Source organism: Nannospalax galili, unplaced genomic scaffold, assembly GCF_000622305.1.
Source record: "Nannospalax galili isolate Female #2095 unplaced genomic scaffold, S.galili_v1.0 scaffold2559, whole genome shotgun sequence".
Classification (NCBI taxonomy): Eukaryota; Metazoa; Chordata; class Mammalia; order Rodentia; family Spalacidae; genus Nannospalax; species Nannospalax galili.
Window position 1 is genome coordinate 115,701 of NW_008343420.1, and position 6,860 is coordinate 122,560.

At 41.3% G+C, this 6,860-nt stretch overlaps 1 long non-coding RNA gene across 3 annotated transcripts in view; it reads left to right on the plus strand.

Annotated features, from left to right (window-relative positions):
• The window catches only part of LOC103739308, an 18,425-nt gene extending 14,877 nt beyond the window's left edge, over positions 1–3,548 (plus strand). For all 3 annotated transcript variants that reach the window (XR_607490.2, XR_003850548.1, XR_003850549.1), the window contains exon 3: positions 2,445–3,548. This is a non-coding gene — a long non-coding RNA (uncharacterized LOC103739308). The remainder of the gene's footprint in view (positions 1–2,444) is intronic.
• Positions 3,549–6,860: the final 3,312 nt, after the last annotated feature.

Below are 6,860 nucleotides of genomic sequence, written 5' to 3' on the forward strand. Positions count from 1 at the left end.
CAGTTATACCGCTCCTTGGCATATACCCAAAGAACTCATCCTATTGCAGAGACACTTGTATATCCATGTTTGTTGCTGCTCTTTTCACATAAGCTGAGAGATGGAAGCAACCTAAGTATCCCTCAGTTGACGAGTGGATGATGAAAATGTGGTTCATTTATATGATGGAATTTTACTCAGCAGTAAAGAAAGATGAAATTATGAAATTTGCAGGTAAATGGATGCAACTAGAAACTGTTATACTAAGTGAACTAACACAGACTCAGAAAAAATCAACATATGTTCTCCCTCATATGTGGATCCAGAACCAAATCCTGACAAGTGAGTATGTATCCAGACATAGCTACAGGAACCAGGATAATGGAAAGGAAACAGGGAGGTAAAGGAAAAGAAATAACCTGAAGGAGAAGAATAGTAGGCAACAGACCTTAATAAGGGAGATATGGATAAAAATTGGGTTAGTTTAAGGGAGCAGGGAGGGAAGGGTATACAAGGAACCTAGGGGATAAAGGAAAAGAAGGAGCTCAAGAGAGGCAGGACCATAGGAGAAGGGTATTATTAATGGGGAAAATTGGGCCACCTTAATTGGGGAAATCATGATGGAGGGGGTGAGACAATGCGAGAGATAAATAATGCCTAGCTAGTTTTTAAAAACCAGAGGGAACCATATTACTCCAACAACCTACTGACAAATTATACATACCAGATCAAGAAATACATGTCTAGGTAAGGTTTATCTGAGAACAATTGGTCTTTGTCCAAGATTTATCTACATGACACACAGTAATTAAAAGTACCAGACTGGTGGAACTAACCTTGGATGTTAAACAGACATTGAGGCCTATAATAATTTATTCGGAGGAACATAAAGGACAGTTTTTCTTCCTTGCCCTCCTAGGTCGACTAGTTCCATGGGACTATGAGCATATCTCAAAGTGTCCTGTAATTGTGGTGGGTCACCTGTCCTCTTGATCAAGGATGCCAAGGAGACCCCATGAGATGGACTTGAACCAGTGTCCAGTCTACAAAGAGGAGGGTCAACACAGAGGAAACATTTCCTCCATGCTTCCAAGAAAAGCCAGCCATGGTTGAGTAGGACCTTTGAACTTGTCTTCACATAGGTGGATCTGGTAAAAGAAAGGAGCCAGGGGCTCCTCCCAGGCCCATGTGACCCCTGAGGAACAGATCCTTAAACGACGTTAAGAGTAAAAATAAATTGGTTTATCTGGGCCAACTGTATGGCCTTAAACACCCAAAAGGAAAGTATAACCAAAGATTAAAGGGGCCAATATAATTTTTTAAGCATCCATATGTATAGCTAAAGGCTACATAACAAGCAACAATGCCAGATAGGAGATACCTTCTTTGAGTTGTTGGCCAGGGTCACCAAAGGGTCTCCCAGATAATAACCCAGCATAGAACTGGGAAAATAAACAGCAAACCCCAATCTTATTTAAAGGAATACTGGCAACTGATTGCTGCTAGATGAGCAACAGCTGACCTTCCTAAAACAAAGACCTCTAGATAGGCTGACTAGATTCACTGGATGGACAAATAGTGGGGAACAGCTGGGGATGCCGACAATACAGCGGACAGTAGCAGGAATAACAGAGTATAAGGGCTCTCTAGTTGAGGGAGGCTGTGGGAGGGTGCCATCGTGGGTGTATAGTTGAATAAGATGGTTTGGGATGTTCTGTGTAATACACACACAAATCAACAAATTTAAAACAAATTTGAGTAGGAAGCATAAAATGTTATGTCATGTTAATTAGTAGAGGTGATATACATTATCATTGAAATCTACCCAATGACTTTATAGACATATACAGATTCCAAGGATCCGAGTGCAACCGATTATGACTAGCAATAATCAGATACATACAGATTAGAGATGCGTCAACATCTCAGTGTTCGTTGTAAAAACAATAAGTCTTTCTGTAAGAAACAGTATATTTTAAAATGAAATAATGAAATGGAGATTTTAAAAAAAAATTTTTTTTTTAATTTTATGTGTACGAGTGTATTGCCTGCATGTATGTGAGTGCACCCGTGTCGTGCAGTGCGACAGACATCAGAAGAAGGCCTCAGATTAAAAATTTACAGTCACTTTTGAAAGAGATGTATTCTTACTCTGGAGTGTGTTACTGAATATGTCAAAGCTGTAATGACATACTTCTTCTAATCATATGGTTATTAAATTTTTAAAAAATTAAAAAAATAAGATAAAGCTCAAAAAAAAAAGAAGATGTTTTAGTAAGTATAAGTGTGGTTTCCATCTTTGGTTGCAGAGGATACTTGTTTGATACTTGTTTTTGGTTTTTTGCTTTGCAAGTTCCTCTGACTTGTTTTTCCCTTTACTTGCCACTTCCAAGAAGGTGTTTTTTCACACTCCTTTAGAGAGAGTGTTTCCACCTGACACTCTCATTTCTGCTTTCCTTACTCAGATGTACTTCAAGACACCATCCTTCTTCAGGGAGACTGGGAAAGGAGGCCACAGGGTCCTGGAGAGCCACGGGAGCAGTGGTGAGTACTTCCCGTCTTCATGCTGGCTGCAACAGGATGGACATGTTCTCTTGTCCCGACAGTCTTTTTGATACCCACTGGAGTCCAGCTCTAGTTCTGGCTGTGAATCATCCTACCTGCAGCCTCCCTCCCCCCATCCCTTTGTGCTCAGTCCATATATCAGATATTCATCTTGTAATTAACTCTGAACCACACACAGCTCCACAGTGTAAGACACTGCCCACACTCCTTTGTTCATCTTTAAAACTTCTCCTGGCTGAGAGTGACTTGCTAATATAGAATAGAAGAGCTAGGCCTCATCCTCCCTACCTAGGTAGCTGGGGTGGTAGAACACATTAGGTATACTTTTCTTTGGCAGAGTTCAGATCCATCCTACAGCTTTCTTGGGAAAGCATGGGTGGTAGATCAGTTGGTTTCAGCTGTTAGTATACTAGCAGCTCTCTGACTCCCACCCTCCAAGCCTCATGACAGGCAGCGGTGCATGTTACTGAAGCAGCTTGCACATGGCAGTTGGGAGGCACAGTGGACAATAAAGACCTTTTACTCCAGGTATCAAGAATATGTGTTTTGATTGGTGTTATTGATCCCCTCTCCACCAGCTGAAGTGTCTTATATAACGATTAAAATGAAAATTTAATTATAAGGATTAAGAAGCTGGTTGAGGCAGACAGGTATTGATCAGCAAAACTGAAGATAGGGCAATTGAAGTTAAGTCTAGGAACCACAAGAGATATTAAAGAAAAATGAAGAAAGACTAAGGGATCTGTGGGACACCATCCAGTAAACCAGTATGTACTTGTGAGATTATCAAAGGAGAAAAAGGGAAAGGGAAAGGAGAGAGGTATTTGAAGACACAATGGCCTGAAGTTTGATGGGTCACATGACAATGAACAGTCAAGAAGCTTAGCAAAGTACAAGGTAGGACAAACTAATAAATCTGCATGGGGACACATGGTGATGAAAGAATTAAATGAACACTTCAGAGACTGTCTTGAAAACAGCAAAAAAAAAAAAAAAAAAAAAAACTCTAAACCCAAGGAAATAATTCTGTCAGCAGATACCTCATTAGAAATCACAGAGAACAGGAAACAATGGGTTGATACTCCTTTTTGACCTTAGTACATAAAGATGAATACAATAAGCCAGGTGTGGTGGTGTATGCCTTTAATCCCAGCACTCGGGAGGCAGAGGCAGGTGGATCTCTGTGAGTTCCAGGGCTGCATAGTGAGATCCTGTTCAGAGAGAGGGTGGGGAGGGAAGGAGAGAGAGACCCCCCCAAAAAAAGGGCCCAGGGTGTAGTTCAATTGGTAGAGTGTTTTCTTAACCTGAAGGAAGCCCTGGGTTTGATCTCCAACACCAGGTGTGGTGACTCATGCCTGTAATCCCAACATGCATGAGATGGTGGCAGTCGCATCAGAAGTTCAAGATCATCCTTACTGACATAGCACGTTTGAAGCTAGCCTGGGCCATACAAGAGTCCCTCTGTTTAAAGAAAAACAGAGATGACTCTTAGGGAGCAACTTAATTTTACAATTTAGAGAAGTAGAAAAGAAAAAAGCTAAATAAAGAATAAAGCTAAATAGAGAATAGAAAAAAAATTAGAGAAGCTGGGTTTGATAGTGCACAGCTGTACTCCCAGGAGTACTTGGGAGGCTGAGGCAGGAGGATTGCCTTGAGATTGAGGCCATCCTAGGCTACATAGCAAGTACCAGTTCAGCTAGGGCAACATAGCAAGATCCTGAAGACAGTTGGGGAGAGAATGAGAAAGAGAGAGAAAAGAGAGAGAATGAATTAATGAAACAAAGTTAGTTCTGTAAAAGAGACGAAAGTTTATAAACCTTTAAATTGGCTCAAAACAAAAACAACAAAAAAGAAAACTCAAATTATTAAAATTAGAAATTAAAATGAGGTAGAAATTAAAATGATTACAAGAGAGTACTATAAGTTATAGAGAAACAAAGTAGATGAGCTTAATGAAACAGATATGGTCAAGACTGGATGGTGGACACATGGAAATTCTCAGTAAGACTAAACCTGCGAATGAAAGCATCCCACAAGTTCAATGTAATGCCTTTGTAAGTGTCAATGATTTTTGTTTTACAGAAATACAAAGGTTCATTCAAAGCTTGTATGGAATCTGAGATGACACAAGACCTGAAACAGTCATGAACAAAGTTGAAGGACTTTCACTTATTTCATAAATTTCCATAAAGCAACACTAATCCAAACTTTGGTATTGTTATAAAGACAGAAAGACCAGTGGAACAAAGTAGAGGACATCAAAATAAATCCTTGGATATGTGGCCAAAAGAGTTCCAACAAGATGGGGTTGGAGTGGCAGCTCAGCAGTTAAGATCCCTTGCTGCTTATATTAGTTCCTTTTCTGTTGCTGTGATAGAAACACCATAACCAAGGGAACTTATAAAAGGAAGAGTTTATTTAGCTTACGGTTCCAAATGGGCAAGAGTCCATTATGGTGGGGAGGCATGGCAGCAGAGGTGGCTGGAGTAGGAGCAGAAGCTAAGCTCTCACATCTTCAAGCGGGCACAGGAAGTAGCGTGCAACTGGACATCAGTCAAGGCTTAGGAACTGGGTAAGCCCACCCCAATGGCATGCTTTCTCCAACATGGCCACACCTTCTAAGACCTCCCCCCAAAGTACCACAAACTGAGGATGAAATGTCAAAATACTTGGAGCCTATGGGGTCATTCTCATTCAAACCACCACATTGCTCTTGCAGAGGACCTGGGTTCAGGTCCCAGCACTTATGGTGCATGCCTCACAACCATCTGTAACTCTAGTCCAGGGGATCTGATGCCCTCGTCTGGCCTCTGAGGCACTCCATGCACATGGTGCACTTACGTGCAGGCAAAGGAGCCATACACATAAATCATAAGTAAAGAAATCTTTTCATTTATGGGTTTGAGTGTTTTGCCTACATGTATGTACATATATCACATGAATACATGCCCACAGAGGCCAGAAGAGGACAGTGGATCCCCCGGAACTAAAGTTATAGATGATAGTTAGCCACTGTGGGTGCTGGGATCTGAACCTCGGTCCTCTAGAAGAGCAACCAGTTCTCTTAACTGCTGACCCATGTCTCCAGCACAAATAAATCTCAAAAAAAGATTGCCAGCTGGGTGTGATGGTACACACCTTTAATCCCAGCACTAGGAAGGCAGAGGCAGGCAGAGTTCCGTGAGATCCAGGCCAGCCTGGTCTACATAGCAAGTTCCAGGCCAGCTGGGGCTACAGGGAGACCATTCAATATGGAAAACACAGTGTACTCAATAAATATTGGGAAAACTGTGACTATTAGGAAAAAATGAAGGTGAACACTTACCTAACACCATGTGCGAAAAAAGAAAAAGGTCAAAGACAAGAGCCTAAACCATAAAACTCTTGCAAGGAAACACTGTCATGATGCTGGATTTGGTGATTTCTTGGAAATGGTGTCAAAAGCATAAACAGAAGAAAATAAATGGAGATTTTAGGCTTCATTGAAATATAGCTTTTGCCAGGTGTGGTGATACACACCTTTAATTCCAGCACTCAGGAGGCAGAGGTAGGCAGATTTCTGTGAGTTGAGGCCAGGCTGGTCTACATAGCGAGTTCTAGGCCATCTGAGGCTCCAGAGAGACTCCTTTTTTAAAAAAATATTTTATTTATTATTTTTATTCTATGTGTATGAGTGTGTTGCCTGCATGCATATAAGTGAACCCATGTTCATGCAATGCCCACGGAGGTCAGAAGAGGGCTTTGGATTCCCTTGGAACTGGAGTTACAGAGGATTATGAGCGGCTTGTGGATGCCCGGAATCAAACCCGGGTTCTCTGAAAAAGCAGTCAGCACTCTTGACTGCTGAGCCATCCCTCCAGCCCCCCCCCATAACATACGTTCATATCTAATTGATATAGTCACTGATTTATATTTAAATGAATTCAACTATAATTTAAAACCTGATTTTTTTCTTTACATATTTATATTTCTAAAAACTTTCCCAATTTCTTTGTTTAAATCATGAGACTCAGGCCCACTAATAAACTAAGGAACATATTGAACATATTGTTCTCAAATTGCATTTGGCCTATGATATCAAAATACAGTGTTCTTTTAAAAATCCACACTGTGTAAAAATACAAGGTCCTTTTTTCTCACTTTCTGTCATCCTTCCTTCTCCTTCCCTCCCTCTCTTGTTCCGTCCTTCCCTTTTCCCCTTTTGCTATCCTTCCTCCCTCCCTTTCTTCCTACCTTCCTCCCTCCCTCCCACTCTCCCTCCTTCCTCCTTCCTTCCTTCCTCCCTCCCTCCCTCCCTCCTTCTTTCCTTCCTTCCT